At 46.9% G+C, this 21,166-nt stretch overlaps 1 pseudogene; it reads right to left on the bottom strand.

Moving 5' to 3' along the window:
- Positions 1-20,817: 20,817 nt before the first annotated feature.
- Positions 20,818-20,937, bottom strand: LOC126459190 (5S ribosomal RNA; annotated as a pseudogene).
- Between the last annotated feature and the right edge of the window lie 229 nt (positions 20,938-21,166).

Below are 21,166 nucleotides of genomic sequence, written 5' to 3' on the forward strand. Positions count from 1 at the left end.
ACCAACTACACACACAACCTGACAATCTCTTGCACAAAGACCTGAACGATACCCAAGAGTAATTAAGCACGCGCGAAGACAAATCGGGAGTCGATGCACACACACACATAGCCGACTCATGAACGATCGAGGAGCCAAAACTCGTCATCTGGTAGGACGACCGACTGACGATCCACCAAGACCGTGGCCCGGTTCAAGTGACGCTTGGCGGCAATGGTCGGGCGAGCCATGTGAACGCAGAACTCACTGCTGCTCCAACCCGACTGCACTGGTGCCGCATTGCAACTCACCGACTGGTAGGTCCGGACTGCGCTCCAGATGCATTCCAACTGACTGGCAGCCCGAACTCGCGACCCGAACTTGTTTATGACAGACAACGACCGGGAAGTAATACACTCCTGGAAATTGAAATAAGAACACCGTGAATTCATTGTCCCAGGAAGGGGAAACTTTATTGACACATTCCTGGGGTCAGATACATCACATGATCACACTGACAGAACCACAGGCACATAGACACAGGCAACAGAGCATGCACAATGTCGGCACTAGTACAGTGTATATCCACTTTTCGCAGCAATGCAGGCTGCTATTCTCCCATGGAGACGATCGTAGAGATGCTGGATGTAGTCCTGTGGAACGGCTTGCCATGCCATTTCCACCTGGCGCCTCAGTTGGACCAGCGTTCGTGCTGGACGTGCAGACCGCGTGAGACGACGCTTCATCCAGTCCCAAACATGCTCAATGGGGGACAGATCCGGAGATCTTGCTGGCCAGGGTAGTTGACTTACACCTTCTAGAGCACGTTGGGTGGCACGGGATACATGCGGACGTGCATTGTCCTGTTGGAACAGCAAGTTCCCTTGCCGGTCTAGGAATGGTAGAACGATGGGTTCGATGACGGTTTGGATGTACCGTGCACTATTCAGTGTCCCCTCGACGATCACCAGTGGTGTACGGCCAGTGTAGGAGATCGCTCCCCACACCATGATGCCGGGTGTTGGCCCTGTGTGCCTCGGTCGTATGCAGTCCTGATTGTGGCGCTCACCTGCACGGCGCCAAACACGCATACGACCATCATTGGCACCAAGGCAGAAGCGACTCTCATGGCTGAAGACGACACGTCTCCATTTGTCTCTCCATTCACGCCTGTCGCGACACCACTGGAGGCGGGCTGCACGATGTTGGGGCGTGAGCGGAAGACGGCCTAACGGTGTGCGGGACCGTAGCCCAGCTTCATGGAGACGGTTGCGAATGGTCCTCGCCGATACCCCAGGAGCAACAGTGTCCCTAATTTGCTGGGAAGTGGCGGTGCGGACCCCTACGGCACTGCGTAGGGTCCTACGGTCTTGGCGTGCATCGGTGCGTCGCTGCGGTCCGGTCCCAGGTCGACGGGCACGTGCACCTTCCGCCGACCACTGGCGACAACATCGATGTACTGTGGAGACCTCACGCCCCACGTGTTGAGCAATTCGGCGGTACGTCCACCCGGCCTCCCGCATGCCCACTATACGCCCTCGCTCAAAGTCCGTCAACTGCACATACGGTTTACGTCCACGCTGTCGCGGCATGCTACCAGTGTTAAAGACTGCGATGGAGCTCCGTATGCCACGGCAAACTGGCTGACACTGACGGCGGCGGTGCACAAATGCTGCGCAGCTAGCGCCATTCGACGGCCAACACCGCGGTTCCTGGTGTGTCCGCTGTGCCGTGCATGTGATCATTGCTTGTACAGCCCTCTCGGAGTGTTCGGAGCAAGTATGGTGGGTCTGACACACCGGTGTCAATGTGTTCTTTTTTCCATTTCCAGGAGTGTAGCAGTCGAGCAAAGATACTATGAGAGGGGATTGATACACGCTGCTAGCACCGCTCACGGTCAGGCAAAGCAGCAACTCAGTGACATCAATAATCTAAATTAACGTAGTGAGGTGTAAGTACGTTAAAAACAGGATGTAAAATAAATGATGGCGGGAATATGGGCCACGCACGGCTCAAATACACATACAAGCTGTGCAGACTGTTTCTCACCACATTATACAGCAAACGTCGATTCTCGTCACACTCACCCAATGTCACTCATGCAATGGCACCCGACTTGGAGATAGCCAGTACGAATCCAGGTAATGGAAGAAATTTTCACAATCAGGATTTATCCAGCAACTGGTAAAGAGGTGGTAGTGTAAGATCTCAAAGGTTTGCGCCAATGCCCTGGATTAAACCTCAAACCTCTCCACAGTGTCTCACATAGTCAGGGCATGTGACACTGTTGCTTGTGATGCTTCCGCCATCTGTTATATGTAGCAACCCTCTTGATGTTATTCGGAAGTAGTAGTCTATGTGCCGGGACTAGGTTTCACCCACTCCCTCCTCTCAACATACGCATGACACTACACTGCAGACACTCAATCGTTTTAGTAAAGACAGAGCTCTCACACCCCACGAGGTAAGTGGCCTTTTTGACCGGAGGCAAAATCCCTTCCCAATAAGGCGGCTGAGCCTACCCCTCCAGGTCCCTCGACCAACAATGCCTTTGTTTTACTTCCATATTCCCTCTACATTGCTTTCATGTTCAAAAATTTTCGGACAAATTATTTTCTCGTATTTGCTGTTTAAGACACCACAGTTTTCTAAAAAGTTTATTTGACAGTGTGGTAAGTGTAACGTCATGGTCATATTTCACAGCATCTATGAGAACACAGTATGACGATTTCCACCAGAAGTATAAAATATTATGTCGTTGGACCCTTGAACGAAGGAATCAGAGACTGATTTACCGTCAGATATAAGAATATAGTTGTTATGTTTACCAACGAGCAGTTTGCATACCTACGGGCCAAATAAATCTCCGTCCTATATTTTTATCTCATTACGACGTCGGAATTTGTAACGTAAATACAAAAATATTTCCCCACTCTTATCTATAACCGTTAGAAAAAAATTCAGGTCAAGCCAATGAATAGAACTTCTAAATTCTACAACAAGTTCGTAGACATGTAGTGTCAAAAGCCACTGGATTGTGACATCATAGCGATCTACGATATGATCTATGTCAGGATGTCAAATCGTATATCCGTTTGCTGATTCCAGACAGTTCTGTTCCAAAATTCATTGGTGCTTTCTGGGGAGGTCAGAATGACCTTGCTGAGCCCTTTGTTAACTGTCAAAGTAACTCCCTAAAAATAGGCTGAGAGATGGGAATTTAATGCTGGACGTTGGCACAAGCTCTCGTGATTATAAACTTTAGGCAACAACCTCCCCTCGTTTCCACCCCTGACCGGTTAAATACTCACGGTAGAAATTTCTTCCACAACGAGAAGTCGAACTGGCTACCTCCGACGCGAGTGCCACAGCATGGGTGGGTGCAATAGACGTCGGCTGAGGAGGCGGGTAAGGGATATTGGATGTGTCCATTAATTGTCGTGGCTGTCATTTCTCAATATGAAGCTCCATAATAGCTGGTGGAACACAAAAGTCAATGGAAAATCGGATATCACTATGATCCCAATTGAGATGTTTAGCCATCAGTGTATCAGGTCATTTTATAATACATTCTGGACCAAATAAATTAACAACAACCATGACGATATGCAGAAACATCGGTTATGATACGTGATCACAATATGCTACAAATAACAAGTCTTATACTTCGTACCTGCTGGTCGTGGTGTTTCAGCTTACTTATGCCTGAAAGACTGTGTTTAATTTCAATAGTTCCAACCTTCATTTGACGGCCGCTGACTATTCGTATAATGTTAGTTCTGCCGATTTCGTTATGGAGAACCGACCACAATAATGAGTCTTACATAAAAACAACGATTGTAGCAAGGGATCGACTACATAACGTCGTACTGGGACCTAAACTTGCAATCTGCGTGTTGTTCAACTGACTACTTCCTACAGTAACAGAAGCCCGCCGCTCTGGTTATATAATAATGCAAAGAGTAATCAGTGATAACTCAAGGATTAACAGTTCTATCCACTTCACGTAATATTTATCAAACTAAAATAATATCCACACTGCAATGTAAATTAGTTAATTAATAATCACACTGTGACGCATACCTTTTCTGCATATCAAGAAAAACGGTGAATTACTTTAAATAAGATGCAATCAAGGGCACATGCCAGCGAAAGGCAAAGATGCAAAGTTCCAGTCTCGGTCTGGCACAGTTTAATCAGCCAGCCAGATTCAAAGCAGCGCATACTCCGCTGCAGAGTGAAAATTTTACTCTCGAGATTCAATCAGGATTAAACTTGGTGTTTATTACTCTGGCCTGGCGCTACAAAAGATTGACACCAGCCAGGAATGAATATAATTAAAGACGTGTGTTAGCAAATGTGTAGTACATCGTCATTCAGCTTCCGTACATTCTATGTTGTTCGCGACGTTATGTTACCGTCACCACTGACCCTTCCTCCGTCTAGGTACTCAGATGGGTGGCGGCTCGGTACTCAACATGCAACGGATTTTCAAAACAGTTACTTAAATGGTTTTCGACAACTTACAAACAACTTACACTACCGGACATTAAAATTGATACACCACGAAGACAACGTGATATAGACGCGAAATTTAACCGACAGGAAGAAGATGCTGTGATATGCAAATAATTAGCTTTTCAGAGCATTCACACAAGGTTGGCGCCGGTGGCGACACCTACAACGTGCTGCCATGAGGAAAGTTTCCAACCGATTTCTCATACACAAACAGCAGATGACCGGCGTTTCCTGGTGAAAAGTTGTTGTGATGCCTCGTGTAAGGAGGACAAATGCGTACCATCACGTTTCTGACTTTGATAAAGATCAGATTGTAGCCTATCGCGATTGCAGTTTATCGAATCGCGACATTGCTGCTCTCGTTGGTCGACATCAAATGACTGTTAGCATAATATGGGATCGGTGGGTTCAGGAGGGTAATACGGAACGCCGTGATGGATCCCAACGGCCTCGTATCACTAACAGTCGAGATGACAGGCTTCTTACCCGCATGGGATAACGGATCGTGCAACCACGTCTCGGTCCCAGAGTCAACAGGTGGAGACGTTGCCAGGACAACAACCATCTGCACGAACAGTTCGACGGCGTTTGCAGCAGCATGGACTATCAGCTCGGAGACCCTTGACGCTGCATCACAACAGGAGCGCCTGCGATGGTGTACTCAACGACGAACCTGGGTGCGCGAATGGCAAAACGTCATTTTTTCGGATGAATGCAGGTTATGTTTACAGCATCATGATGGTCGCATCCGTGTTTGGTGACATCGCGGTGAACGCACATTGGAAGTGTGTATTCGTCATCGCCATACTGGCATATCACCCGGCGTGATGGTATGGGGTGCCATTGGTTACACGTCTTGGTCACCTCTTGCTCACCCTGACGGCACTTTGAACAGAAGACGTTACATTTCAGATGCGTTACGACCCGTGGCTCTACCCTTCATTCGATCTCTGCGAAACCCTACATTTCAGCAGGATAATGCACGACCGCTTGTTGCAAGTCCTGTACGGGCCTTTCTGGATACAGAAAATGTTTGACTGCTGCCCTGGCCAGCACATTCTCTAGATCTCTCACCAACTGAAAACGTCTGGTCAATGGTGGCCGAGCAACTGGCTCGTCACAATACGCCAGTCACTACTCTTGATGAACTGTGGTATCGTGTTGAAGCTGCATGGGCAGCTGTACTGTACACGCCATCCAAGCTCTGTTTGACTCAATGCCCAGGCGTATCAAGGCCGTTATTACGGCCAGAGGTGGTTGTTCTGGGTACTGATTTCTCAGGATCTATGCGCTCAAATTGCGTGAAAATGTAATCACATGTCAGTTCTAGTATAATATATTTGTCCAATGAATACCCGTTTATCATCTGCATTTCTTCTTGGTGTAGCAATTTTAATGGCCAGTAGTGTACAATTTTATTCTATGGCTCAGAAAACATTTTTAACGCAATCTGCCAGTACCACGTTTCGGACTAATGATTTGCTCGCGAGTAAAAATGTGCATGCATCGCGAATGTAGTCAGACCTTTACATGGCGCTTTTTTCCAACACGCCAAATACACCCACTGGGTGCTTCTAAATAAGAAATAGACTTATTTTATTTCCATTTCTATTTGCTAGAACTCCATCGAAATGGGCGTGACACACGTTATCTGGCCTATCAGCATATTTAGTTCTCAATCAATCATAACGAACTGTGAAAATGATTCGAATCACATTAGCAGGCAATCACACGTAGACCCATCAGATGTGTTTATTTGCTATCTTATATGACATCGTATACCTTCACAAAATATAGTCTCCTAAGCAACAATGCTGCTGTTCGTATGAAACCTTAAAAGGCTTTACATGTCACATGATACCTTCACGGTTCTACTTTTGCCTTTTCTCTAGCAATGTACATTCCATATCAGTTTGGGCATCTATTAGCGTCTGAAGCGTGAGCAACTCAATTGCGAAGTACTGTCTGCCTAAACGAAGACATTTTTAAATTCGACTAGCTTCATTTATTGTTCAGTTCTAGAACTCTTTAAAATGCTACCGGTTACATTTGTCCCTTCGATTCTCTAAGCGTCGCATCCCTCATGAACTGCGTTCATACAAATCATCTCATTAAGAACTGTTTCCTTAAACGGCGCTGTTTCATTTATGCTCTGTTGCAACAATTTTATTTTCGGTCGCTACATGAAACTGGCTCATAACGGTTTGAGCTATGTGTGGTTACCTTATTGGTTGATTTTAGGACAGTCTCTCGAATCATAACGGGTGCACACCATCAGTCTCAATTTGAAATCACATTTATCACACAACATTCTTCAAGACCTTAAGTTTCTGTTTAAGACGATTTACAGTTTTAAGGCAGGAACTAAGAGGAAGCTAGTAACTTGCAACAATTCCAAGGTCGAGAACCTTTATGAGATGGGATATTTGAATAACAATACCTCGACATTAGGACAATCCCACCGCTATCCATAATGCTCTCATCCCATGTTACGGAATATTTCAAGTCTAAATCTAGCATGAAGCTGTAGCTTAGTAAATTTTGCAAATCCATGTTAACATGATAAAAGGAAACGATAGCTTTTGGAATACTCGAATGAGAGATAAACGTTAACTTGACAAACTTAAATTTTGTGTGTCGTTGTACCTTCATTATTAGATATTCGGTTCATGACAAGAGTGCACTGATCCGCAAACAGTGCTGAAATGGTGCTAAGAACAGATTTACGGGCTGGATTTTTCTATACGCTAACACTGAATGATACTGTCTGCTGACTGCCATTTACCATTCGCTGTTGTTCTCGGACAGTAAATAATATTATACTGACGCATCGTCAGAAATCTTATTCACAGATAAATAACAGTATCCCAGTAACATTTCATTAGCCAAAGACTGCACAGTTTTACTTCCTATTATGAAGCTGTCAATACCTACCGTAACAAAATCACAGGCCCCTTTCCAGACCCAACAGAAATTTGGCCGTATGTAAAAGTTGTGAATGGAATATAAATTAGTGTCCTGATATTTTTTGATGACACGGGGATTCACATTTATTGATTACACAGGGATAGAAACAGACCAATGCATAATGAAAGCTAAGTATTTATTCTCTCTTAAAACCTTTCTTCAAGAAGAAATATTCAGGAATATTGTCACCAACATGCTTTTGCATCATTGCAAATATAGTGATGTACCGATCAGTCTCAACGATTTTGATACGCAACCGATAACGGTAAAACCCAACGAGAAGCCAGATGCGTTAAATGAATTAAGTCGACACGTAACATAATTTGCAGATCACTTCGGTAGAAAACTATCCGCCATGAGAGAAAAAGATAAAGGAAGCAAGGAAGATTAGCACGTAAGGAAACGTCGACGACAGTGATACTAGAACATTACAGCACAAGCTCGGAATGCACAAGTATAGAAGCCTCTCTGCATTCAGGGAAAACACGGAAAACCTGAAGCTGAGAATTCAAACGGAGATGTGAACTGTGTTCGTACAGAATGGACTCCAGTATGACTTTACCTCCCTCAGTAATTGGGAAACTGCACAAGACACAGCCCTCTACAAAGAAGGCTGCAGAATTTATCCCTATCACTACCGCTCTTTGTCGCTCACCTCTATTCATAGCACAGTTCTAGAGGAGATTCTGCCCTTGAATGCAATGGCTTTCACGGAACAAAATAACGCTCTCCATAGAAACCAGCACAGATTCCAAAAAGAAGCCGTCATGCGAAACACAACTGAAGAACTCGCGCTCTTCACAGGTGCTAGCCCATGACATATGGAAGTGTGGTAAAGAGATGGATTCCATGTTTTTAGATACTGGAGAAGCTTTCGACTGAGGTACGCACAGATGCTGCAGAATCTACGTCTGTAGTGAGCATGTAAGTGGGATTGGGACCAGACCGAAAATTTCATAAGAGGTAGGAATGCAGCATCTGCATATAGATAAGGAAGTAATTTAGGATGTGACTCAAATGGACGTACTAGTATAACTGCTATTTTCGATATATATATATACATATATATATATATATATATATATATATATATATATATATATATATAGTTAATGGATATTATTAGCTGCAATTACAGACTTTTCGCACATTGAGTGGTTATGTCAAGGTGTGGAATTCGAAAAGAGATAAAAGAAAATAACATCCATTCCGTTTGAATGAAGGGTTAATAAGCGACAGCTGGAGTTAGTCGTATCATAAAAAAATCAAAGATAAAAGTAGGAGATATTAAATGGAATGATCACATAGGCTCAGTTGTAGGTGAACGTTATGACAGGCTTCTGTTCATTGGTAGGATACTGGAGGAGGAGATTAGGAGATTAGTGTTTAATGGCCCGTCGATAACGAGGTCACGGTGCACAAGCTCGGATTAGTGAAGGATTGAAAAGGATATCGGCTGTGCCTTTTCAAAGAAACCAGACCGGCATTTGCCTGAAACGATTCAGGGAAATCACGGAAAACTTAAATCTGGATGGACGGACGCGGATTGAACCGTAGTCCTCCCGAATGCGGATACTGGAAAACTGCCGCTTGTCTGTTAAAGAGACTATTTTCAAAACTCTTGCGCAGCCTACACTGGATCTGTTCAAGTGCGTCAGATCCCTACTATGTTGAACTACCGAGGTAAGTCGATCATATGTGTAGAAGTGTAGCAGGAATGATTAGTGCCTTCTTTACCTGGTGAGAGAAGTGTCGAACATTCTCAACCTGCACACATTCAGAGAAGGACGGCTAAGACAGCATCCTGGGAAAATATATTCAAAAAATTGCGAAACCTGGTTTCCAGGTTGGAATATGTGAATATTCTCCAGCGCTTTACCTTTCACTCCAATGAAGAAAAAATTCGCCTAACTACAACACAAAGGCGCACAAGCAACCATTCTATCCTCGGTCTTTCCGTGAATGGAATGTGAAGAAGCCTTCACATGTCCTTTAACTTGGTCATTATACACTGCTGGCCACCGTAAATGCAACACCAAGAAAGACAAGAGGTAGCACAACAAAATTTATTTTGTAGATAACATGTTGACCAAGTATCAAATGATTACGTTTACAGACGTCTGTGACATGTGGTTCCCGCCAGAATCAATAGCCAGAGTACCCGCCATTGTTGGAGATCACCGCTGCCACACGTCTCGGCATTGAGTCAAAGAGACGTTGGATGTGCTCCTGGGGTACAGCAGCCCAAGCAGCTTCCACACGTTGCCAAAGATCATCTGGTGTGGCAGCTGGGGATGTAATCTGGGTCACTCGTTGAGCAACCATGGACCACATGTTTTCTATCGGCGAAAGATCCGGAGACCGAGCCGGCCAGGGAAACAATTCAATCTGGTTATTGACGAAGAACCTTTGGACAATGCGTGCCACGTGTGGTCGCGCATTATCCTGTTGAAATATGGCTGTGGCCGAGCCCTGATGGTAAGGAAGGACAACTGGCTCCAGCACCTCGGATATGTAGCGCCGGCTATTTAAAGTACCGGCAATGCGTACTAGAGGCGTGCGAGAGTAATATCCAATACCGCCCCATACCATAATACCCGGTGCAAGACCAGTGTGGCGGTGCATAATGCAGCTGTCCAGCATCCTCTCTCCACGGTGTCTCCATACTCGAATCCGACCATCGTGGACTGCAGACAGAAGCGTGCCTCGTCAGTAAAGACAACGTCATTCCATTCTGCCGTCCACATCCGTCTGTCATCACACCATTGGCGACGGAGACGTCTGTGGTTCTGCGTCAATGGTAGACGAAGCAATGGACGTATTGTGGACAGACCACTCTGCTGTAAACGGCGTCGAATGGTACGCGCAGACACTGGATGATGCGTTACAGACGCAATGTTCTGTGCTATGGTTCGGCATGTCACTGAGCGATCCGTCACTGCCATGCGCACAATTTGCCTATCAGCACGTGCAGTGGTGCACCGAGGTGAATGCGATCGACCACGTCGGTCCGTCGTACCCTCCTGCATCCAAGGGTCACATATCCGCATTACAGTTGTTTGGTTTCATCCAACACGACTAGCTATTTCCCTGTATGATAATCCACAATCTCGGTAAGCCACTATCCTTCCTCTGTCGAACTCGGATACTTGATCAAAAGATGTTCGCTGTCATCTACGAGGCATAACTGATCGTCTTGTGAAACAACCACAAGGTAAACACACGTGCCGAACGTACACTCGTCGAAATCGCCAAGCCTTAAATGGCGCTATGAGGTGGCGCCACAGGCGCGCGTGATGTGCGTCTGCGCTGAAATTCTAATCAGTTGCATATCTCATCGCTGCAAATTCATGGTGTAAATTTCACTTGATTCGGATGCTTCCTTCAGGGTGTTGCATTTACGGTGGCCAGCAGTGTAGCTACTCACTAAATACAGATGATAATTAAACATTGTATATTGTTCGTCCTTGGGCAATGAGCTTAAGTTGTCTTATGAAATTACTTGCCTGCTTCAGCTATTCAGGTGCAGATTAAAGAATGCTAAACTTAACGTCTGTTGTTAAAGCTACTCTTCGTTGTAACACTTCCTTAGAGAGAATTCGTCACCTTCATATCAGATAGCACGTGCCTAATTTGCTAATGTGGAGCTGCTATATCCAAAAAAGATCTATATCCAAAAAAGATATTTCATAGTCCGGATGAGGGGGATACCAGTTACCACAGCATTACGTCATAATGAAAGTGCTGTGAAGGCGACAACACCGGTACCTGTCTCGAATACTGACTAATGTTTAGAAGTAAAATGGGCATCAGAAAGAAAGCTCGTTTGGCAACAGCGGCCCCTTACTGAGTGTGGTTCTGATGGGCATGTATGCCCCCGCCTTATTAAAATCTAGAGACTGGTTCACTGAGGTACCTATAGTTCTTTGATGAATTAGATCAACAGGATAACTTTTCATTTCTTAAATACACATAGCCGTTCCGGGGAGACAAGTCATAGAAAAAAATACAGCGATACAAATCAGATCAAATTCTGAATAATGGCTTGTTATAATCACACATATCCGTTTCTTTTATATTCATATATTCATTTACATTGGAAACCTTCAGTGTTTCAATACGAAATATTTATTGTCTTGATACAGTGTGCAACATTACTGAACACTTGCAAATCGATTTCAGATTTTCAGTGCTAATTGTATTCTAATATTGAAACATCTGTGCCTTACGCCAGCGCTTAAACCTGATCGTTTAATAACGTTGTTGTTGTTGTGCTCTTCAGTCCTGAGACTGGTTTGATGCAGCTCTTCATGCTATTCTCTCCTGTGCAAGCTTCTCCATCTCCCAGTACATACTGCAACCTACATTCTTCTGAATCTGCTTATTCATCTCTTGGTCTCCCTCTACAGTTTTTACCCTCCATGCTGCCCTCCAATACTAAATTGGTGATCCCTTGACGCCTCAGAACATATCCTACCAACCTATCCCTTCTTCTAGTCAAGTTGTGCCACAAACTCCTCTTCTCCCCACCTCTATTTAATACCTACTCCCCCCCCCCCCCCCCAGGGGCTCAGCATTCATTTGCTGAGTACGGGCTTGGCGACCCCGGGGTCCTGAGCTGGGGACTGGTCAGCGCCGCCAGTCTCCTGTCACCGTAACCCCCGGACATGCTTCAGCGACCACCGCATGGCGCAGCGGTAGAATGCTGTGTTCTGCGGGGAATGGTAATCTTGGCTTGACCGCCTGGATTGCGAGGAAGGTAAACCTCTATAAAAACCCCTCAATCTTACGGTGTGCTGGGCGCCTATAAGATGCATGGCTGTTGGGGTGGAACAGTCGCAAGCGGGCAACCTCTGGGGCACCTGCCGCACCCCAGTTGTATAAAGCTTACTCAGGCATGCGGGGCTCTGTCTGAGCGGACCTTTATTTCCCTAGCTGCTCGTGGGACCACAATGGACCCTTCGACCTCTACATTTCCCCCTACCAGTGGATTGGGTGGCCCACTGGTAGGAAAACACACCCAATCGAAAAAGCGACTTCGTGCTGCGAGTCCTCCAGCGCCTGGTGTTACTAGAGATTTATCAGACTGTTGTAACAGAGCACATGCTGATATCCAGAATGTGTTTTTGATTGTCAAACGGAAGGAAGGTATCTTTGAGAGAGTTTCTCCCTTTTACATCCACAAGGGTCTTGAGGGAATTGCGGAAACACTGAAATCTGTGAAGCGTCTGCGCAATGGGACTCTGTTAGTTGAAACTTCTAGTTCCCGTCAAGTCACTTCTCTTAGGAAAGCAACCTGTCTCGGAGAGTACACTATCGAGACCGAGCTCCACTCCACTTTGAACCATAGTAAGGGTGTTGTGACATGTAGGGACTTGGTGGATATCCCCAAGGACGAGTTGAAATCTGAGTGGGCTGACGAAGGTATTGTCGACGTGCAGCATATTATGAAACGAGTCGATGGGGACCTAGTCAAATCCGACTCGTTCATTCTCACGTTCAATTGCCCGAGACTCCCAGAGCATGTTAAAGCGGGTTTCTTACGTTTGCCAGTACGGCCATATTTCCCCAACCCAATGCGCTGTTTTAAATGTCAGCGCTTTGGGCATACTACGTTGGGATGCAATGGGATAGCCACTTGTGGTAAATGTGGTCAGCCTGCCCATGAAGGAGCCGATTGTTCATCGTCTGTGAAGTGCGTGAATTGCTCTGGGAGTCACCCTGTCTCGAGCTGGGTCTGCCCCATCTATCTCGAGGAACGGAAGATACAGGAGAGCAAAACATCTGAGCGCATCCCCTATGGTGAGGCCAAGAAGCTCTTTAAGGCCATGCAGCCTCCTGTGTTTACAACATCTTTCGCTTCCACTCTGCAGAAACCCGTACAATTGACCACTGTTGCTACACAAACGGAGGTTGCTAGTGTCAGCACTAATACCTGCATTTGCCAGTGCACTTGTGCTACTGCGGTTGTTTTGCAACTTGCAGCTCTCCCCACAACGTCGGACAAGGCCGTGGTTGCTGACATTGGGGTACTCCCTGCCCCTCCCGATATATCACTTTCTGCCCAGGCGAGTAAAGCACCATCTGTTGACAAGGTTCTGCATTCTAAGCCCCCCAAGACGAAGACGCCGAAGGTGAAGGTTTTGCCACCTGAGGAGACTAGTCATGGTCAGTCCGATGACGATGCCATCGTACTATCTGACATCTCCCTTGGGTCGTCATCGGAGCTGATGGGCACGGTCTCTCCTCCAAAGCACAGGGGCAGGGTGAAAATTCAGCCACCCTGATCACTGGCTCCCATATTACAGTGGAACCTGAATGGGTTCAGGACGCATGTGGCCGAATTACAACTCCTTGTACGAGAGCGCCCCTTGTGCTTATGTCTCCAAGAGACACATTCCCGGGCCACTGATGCTCCTTCTTTACCGGGCTATACCGTGTATCGAAAAGATGATCTGATGGGGGAAAGGGCAAAGGGTGGTGTTGCGGTTTTTGTCCATGACATGCACCACTCATCTGAGCTCCCTCTCGTTACGGACTTGCAAGCAGTTGCAGTTGACCTTCTTGTGGGGCGGAGGCTCACAATCTGTTCCGTTTACTTACCGCCTCAGGATGCAATAGACTCTGAGGCTCTCACAGACCTTATTACCCAACTCCTCCGCCCATTTCTTCTTCTGGGGGACTTCATTGCTCATAATGTCTTATGGGGCTCTACGACTACTTGCCCCAGGGGTCGCATTCTGGAAAGCCTCATGGCATCCGAAGAACTGTGCATCCTCAACTCTAGTGCTCCCACTCATTTCTGTACTGCTTCTGGGTCGTCGTCAGCTATTGACCTTTCCTTTTGCTCTCCAGCACTCGCGGATTCTGCTCTGTGGGAGGTTGCCGCTGACCTCCATTCTAGTGACCACTTCCCCCTTTGGATTCGCCTCCTGAATGAGACTGTGGCATTACCAGTGCCGCCCAGGTGGCACCTCTGCAGAGCTGACTGGACACTTTTCAGCGATTTAGCTGTTTAGCGTCCACGAATGGGTCGACCATGTTACAGCCGTGATCTCCCATGCTGCTGAATTGTCGATCCCACGGCCCTCAAGTCATCCCAAGAGGCGCCCTGTCCCTTGGTGGACCACTGAGTGCCGCTCAGCCATCCGGGCCCGCCGTGCAGCTCTGCGCCGCTTCAAGTGCCGTCCCTCAGCTGACAATCTTGCGGCCTTTCGGGTGGCAAGGGCCAAGGCGCGGCGAGTGATTAAAGAGAGCAAACGACGGTCGTGGCAATCGTTCCTGAACTCCATCTCCCGCTCCACTAGTTCTACATCAGGAGGATTTCCGGGAAACGCGGCCAACTACCTGTCACGGCATTGCTGCATCAGGGTTGTCTACTCACGGCGCCGAGAGACATTGCCCAGACACTGGCCATGTATTTTGCCGAATCTACTGTCACTATTAACTGTGATCCAGATTCCTGCCGCTACCGCACTGCCATCGAGAGGGATCACTTGGACTTCCGGTCTCCAAATTCTGAACCCTACAACTGTCCCTTCACAATGTGGGAACTGGATTCGGCGCTGTCTGTGGCTCATGATATTGCGCCAGGTGATGATCAAATCCTGTACAGCATGCTGTAGCACTTGTTGCTGCCATCCAAGGAAGTTCTCCTGAATTGTTTTAATATGATATGGTCATCCGGCATGTTCCCTGACTCGTGGAGGGAGGCGATTTTGATTCCCCTCCTCAAACCGGGAAAAGACCGATTGCATCCCAGTAGTTATCGGAATATTGCTTTGACGAGCTGTGTCGGGAAGACATTGGAACGCATGGTCAACCGTCGCCTGGTTTGGCTGCTCGAGACCAGGCAGCTCCTTAGCCACTCTCAGTGTGGCTTTCGGAGATGTCGTTCAACTATAGACAACTTGACCCTGCTTGAGGCAGCCATCCAGCAGGCCTTCCTACGTAACCAGCATTGTCTAGGTGTATTCTTTGACATTAATAAGGCGTATGACACTACTTGGCGCCGCCTTATCCTCAGTCAACTCCATCAGTGGGGCTTTCGTGGCCATCTCCCCATCTTCATTCGGTCCTTTCTTTCCCGCCGCCTCTTTCGATATCGGGTTGGTAATGTGCTATCTGATTTGTACGTGCAGGAGAATGGTGTTCCTCAGGGAAGCGTTTTAAGTGTCACCCTCTTTGCCGTCGCCATTAACAGTATCACGTCCACTATCCGGAATCCTGCCCAGTGTTCCTTGTTTGTGGACGATTTTGCTGTTTTCTGTTTTTCCTCCCGTCTTGTCACTGCTAGTCGGCAGCTGCAGCTTACGATAAAGCGATTAGAGGCATGGACTGCGAAGACGGGTTTTACCTTTTCTGCAGACAAATGTGTGTGTGTTCATTTTAATCGTTCTCGACGTGCGTCTGAGGGACACCATTCTTCCTTTTAGAGACACTGTGAGGTTCCTGGGCCTCACTTTTGATTCCAAGTTGTCGTGGTTGCCGCACCTTAAAGACCTCAAGGTGCGGGCTCTGAAGGCGCTGAATATTTTGAAGTGTCTGAGCCATCGGTCCTGGGGAGCAGATCGAGCGCGTCTGCTGCAGTTTTATAGGGCTTTCGTCCGGACGCGTCTTGACTATGGATGCACTGTGTATGGGTCAGCGAGGCCTTCGTATCTGAAGATTCTTGACGCAGTACACCATGAGGGTATCAGGCTGGCTACTGGTGCCTTCCGTACCAGTCCCATCCCCAGCCTGTGTGCGGAGGCAGGGGAACCGCCCTCGCCATCCGGCGGAAACTCCTCATGGTGCGACGGGTGTGTCAATTCCTTGCCTGTCCAACCTCCCCTGCATACCCTACTGTTACCCGACCGCCTATGGAACGTCTCTTTTCCAGTCGTCCAAGGGCAACGAGACCATTTGGGATTCGTGTCAAGCATTTACTTGAGTCCCTTGGTGTGGAGCGTGTGGCACCCCAACTCCAGGGTTTTACCCGCCTGCCTCCCCGGTTGCTCCAGAGGCCCAGCATCCTTTTAGACTTGTCAGAGTACCGGAGGAGCTGCACTCCTGCGTTTGTTTTTACCTCCTTATTTTACGATATTTTAAACCAGCATGCCGACCATGTACCAGTATTTACGGATGGCTCTAAACAGGGGGACTCTGTTGGTTGTGCTGTTGTTTTCCCTGATGGAGTCGTCAAGTTACGGCTTCGTGCAGCGTTTACCATCTTTGATGCCGAATTGTTTGCGATCTTGCGGGCATTGAAGCAGATGAGATGTGTCCCCAGTCTTAAGTTTCTCATCTGTTCTGATTCCCTGAGTGCCCTTCAGATCATGCAACACTTGTACCCAGCGGATACGGTCGTCCAGAACATCCATGATGCCCTACTCCACCTGCAACGGCAGGGGAAGGAGGTTTCTTTCTGCTGGGTGCCGGGGCACGTGGGTATTAGGGGAAACGAACTGGCGGACGTGGCTGCCAAAGGTGCATGTTCCCTCCCTCACGTTGTTGAATGTGCCGTCCCCCTCCATGCTGTTACCTCCCTTTTGCGTTTTCGTGTTATGCGTCAATGGGAAGAGGAGTGGCTGGCAGTCGGTGAAAATAAGCTGCGTCTGGTCAAGGCCACCACGCGGCCATGGCGTACGTCCTACCAGTCATGCAGGCGGGATGAGGTTCTCCTCACTCGCCTCCGCATCGGGCACAGTCCCTTAACACACGGTTTTTTACTCCGGCGGGAGGACCCCCCAATCTGCAGTGCTTGTGGCGTCCAGATAACTGTCCGCCACATTTTACTTGACTGTCCTTTATTCTCTGACCAGAGGGCGGTGGTTTCCTTGCCACCGGATTTGCCCTCTATTTTGCAAGACGACGCAACGACTGTGGTTAAGGTCTTACGGTTTTGTGTCCTGTCCAATTTGTTGCCTCGGATTTTAGGGAGAGGATTTTAATGTGCTGCTGGGTGACTGGCTCACCCAGGCTTTAGGTAAGAGGTCCGCCAGTCACGATTACCTACTTGTTTCACTTCGATTGCTGTTCTCTTTTCCTAGTGTTTCCTTTCCTTTTTTAGTGCGTTTCTTCTCCTCTTGTTTTGCCTCTGTATGTGAGGATTTGTAACTGCGTCAGGTCTATGTCTTTTAGCCGTTCTCCTTGTTCGCTGTCCGTCTTCGTCCCTTCACTGCATGTGTTCCTGTTTCTATGCGTTTGGGCGCTGATGACCACGCTGTTTAGCGCCCGAAAACCTCAAACCACACACACACACTAATACCTACTCATTAGTTACGTGATCTACCCATCTAATCTTCAGCATTCTTCTGTAGCACCACATTTCGAAAGCTTCTATTCTCTTCTTGTCCAAACTATTTATCGTCCATGTTTCACTTTCATACATGGCTATACTCCATACAAATACTTTCAGAAACGACTTCGTGACAGTTAAATCTATACTCGACGTTAACAAATTTCTCTTCTTCAGAAACGCTTTCCTTGCCACTGCCCGTCTACATTTTATATCCTCTCTACTTCGATCATCATCAGTTATTTTGCCCCCCGAATAGCAAAACTCCTTTACTAATTTAAGTGTCTCATTCCCTAATCTAATTCCCTCAACATCACCCGACTTAATTCGACTACATTCCATTATCCTCATTTTCCTTTTGTTGGTGTTCATCTTATATCCACCTTTCAAGACTCTGTCCATTCCGTTCAACTGCTCTTCCAAGTCCTTTGCTGTCTCTGACAGAATTACAGTGTCATCGGCGAACCTCAAAGTTTTTATTTCTTCTCCATGGATTTTAATACCTACTCCGAATTTTTCTTTTATTTCCTTTACTGCTTGTTCAATATGACTGTGTATTACACAGGAGTGGAAAACGAAAATTCAATGTTTTCAAGTCATGGCTATGTACGAACGATGTTTTATTGTCACATTACGGACGTTGTGCATTACACATAATCACAATTACAGGGCCTTAGACCTGTGGACAGTTGGTTTAATCTACTTAAAATAACGTATTTTATGTTTCAAGTAGGAATTATCATGTTGTGAATTTTTATTCGGACACAAAAGAAGCAATTTATTTGTATGCATCTTGAAACTATATGTGAAGGAAATAGTAAGGTATTAAAAGGTTTTATAGGAGACTATTGGATCAGGAAATTATTTCCACAATTAAAGTTGGGTATTGTTAGTTCTTGGACTTGCGGAGCATTCTCGCTTCCCGTGCACGGGGGCCCGGGTTCGATTTCCGGCGGGGTGAGGGATTTTCCCTGCCTCTAGATGACTGGGTGTTGTTTTCATCATCATTCATCTCCATTACGGTCGGAGGAAGACTATGGCAGACCACCTCCGCTAGGACCTTGCTTAGTGTGGCAGTGTGAGTCTCCCGCATCGTCCCCTACGCTCCGCGAAGTGTGGGACATCATCATCATCTCATTGTTATGGAACACACGGTTTTGTTTTGCAAATCGTGCCTAGGAGTATCGATGATGACGATAACCTTAGTCGAAATAAAACTGTAAAAACAGAAATTCTTTTGTCTTAAAGCTAAATATGAAATATTCTTGAAATGAAAAATTATTTCCTTGTAAAAGTAATATTACATTTAAGTAGATACATACCAAGAACTTATAATATGAGAACACTTTCTGACCAAGTGTACCCCGACACTCCTAGGTAATGCGTAGTTGACCAGTAGATTTCAGGCGAGATGGGCCAGCCAGGAAGGAAGCGGGAAGTACTGTGTTGTCAGTAGGGAAACAGTAACAGCAGAATCGATCGTTCAGGACTGGACAATGGATATCACCCGAATAACACCCATCAGGGACATTTCACTCCACTTAAACCTGCCTAAGTTGACAGCTGGTGATGTGATTGTGGAGTGGAAACTTGAAGGAAGGACCGCAGTTCAACGAAGACGAGGCAGGAACCGTCGAACAAAATGTCAGTGGCTGAAAAATCGCATGCAATCAGTGGAAGGAATCACGTGTGAGTTCCAAAGTTCTACCAGGATTCGCCGGCCGGAGTGGCCGAGCGGTTCTAGGTGCTACAGTCCGGAACCGCGCGACCGCTACGGCCGCAGGTTAAAATCTGGATGTGTGTGATGTCCTTAGGTTAGTTAGGTTTAAGTAGTTCTAAGTTCTAGGGGACTTATGACCTCAGAAGTTAAGTCCCATAGTGCTCAGAGCCATTTGAACTATTTCTACCAGCATTCCAGCGTGCAGAATGACTGTGTGCGGGAGGCTAAAAATAATGGGGTACAATGATCGAGCAGCGATACATGCATGCATTCCCAAAGGAACTTTGCATCGTAATCGGAATAACACAGACACTGTAATATCGTTTTTATCTGCTGATACCGGGCAATCGACTTTCAAGTACAGTGTCTGACCTATACGGGAATACACATAACGAATCTACGAGTTCTGGTCGTAGACGCACGGTTGACGACATATGGAAGTTTGCACCTGGCCGAGAGTTGTGGACGGATAGCCTAATGGTAAGGTGACCATCGCGATAAGTGGGAAATCCGTAGTCGAGTCCCGGTCCGGCACAAATTTTCATTGTCGTCAATCCATTCTAAAGCTGATGGTAGTCCTTATTCGCTACTGCGAATTCTTTTGTAGTATAGAGGAGGTGGTGTTACGGTGTACGAGTGGCTTCGTGGGTAGTGTATTGCGCATTAAATAGAAACGACATCTGTGGAAGTGTATAAACTCATTTTACAGCATCGTGTACTCCGTACAGCAGAGAAGCAGTTTGAGGATGATGATTGTTTAGGTCAACATGATACTGGATCCTGCCATAAAACAGCATCTGTGAAGAAATTGTCTGTGGACAATAAAATTTCTGAAATGGACTAGCGTGCCCAGAGTCCCAACTTGAATCCAACGGAACAGATTTAGGATGAGCTAGAACGTCGAATTTCCTCCAGATCCCAGCGTCCAACACCTTCTCTGGTATCAGCCAATTGGGAAGAATTGGCTGCCATTCCTCCACAGACTTTCAGACACCCCACTGAAAGTGTTGCAAGTAGAATTCATGCCGTCATTAAGGCACACATGGACACAATTCATATTAATGTCCACTGATAGGTGTCTGGATACTTTTGATCAGACAGTGTGTACTGGCATCAGCAAGGCGGGTGGTTCTGCCCCAGAATGGCTTGTGCGGAAACTGTGGGCTGCGGAATCACGAGAATGCGTCTGGTTTCTTTCTGTTAGTTACTCGTCTAGTTTTCTTTGTTTTACAATATTACCATATACAGGTTGTTCTCCACAGCTGATTAAATAAATAAATGAATGTCGTGTGGCACTATGGCCTGGTGCAAGTCTTTCAATTGGACGCTACTTCGGAGACTTGCGTGTCCTTAAAACCAACTGCACCTGGTCTTCCCCAAATGGTCACCCAGCCAAGTATTAGCCAGGCCCAACGTTGCTTACCTTTAGTGACCGGACGGGAACCGGTGCTACCAATGTGGCAAGGCCGGTGACTCCCCACCTCACTGGCGTGAGTGTTCAGCCAGGCACTGAGTTACTACCCAGTGGCGTATGCAGACCCACGGCAGCACGTGCTGCCTCAGAGAAAGAGATGTGATTGGCGAGGCGCCCATGCTGACGTGAGGCAGACATTCCAGGCAGCCAGCGAGCTAGATATGCCTTGCGCCGAATCCAGGACCGTTTGAATCGGCCGGAGCGATGGACAAAGACACCGAATATGATG

The sequence above is a fragment of the Schistocerca serialis genome, chromosome 2 (genome assembly GCF_023864345.2).
Source record: "Schistocerca serialis cubense isolate TAMUIC-IGC-003099 chromosome 2, iqSchSeri2.2, whole genome shotgun sequence".
NCBI classification, from domain to species: Eukaryota; Metazoa; Arthropoda; class Insecta; order Orthoptera; family Acrididae; genus Schistocerca; species Schistocerca serialis.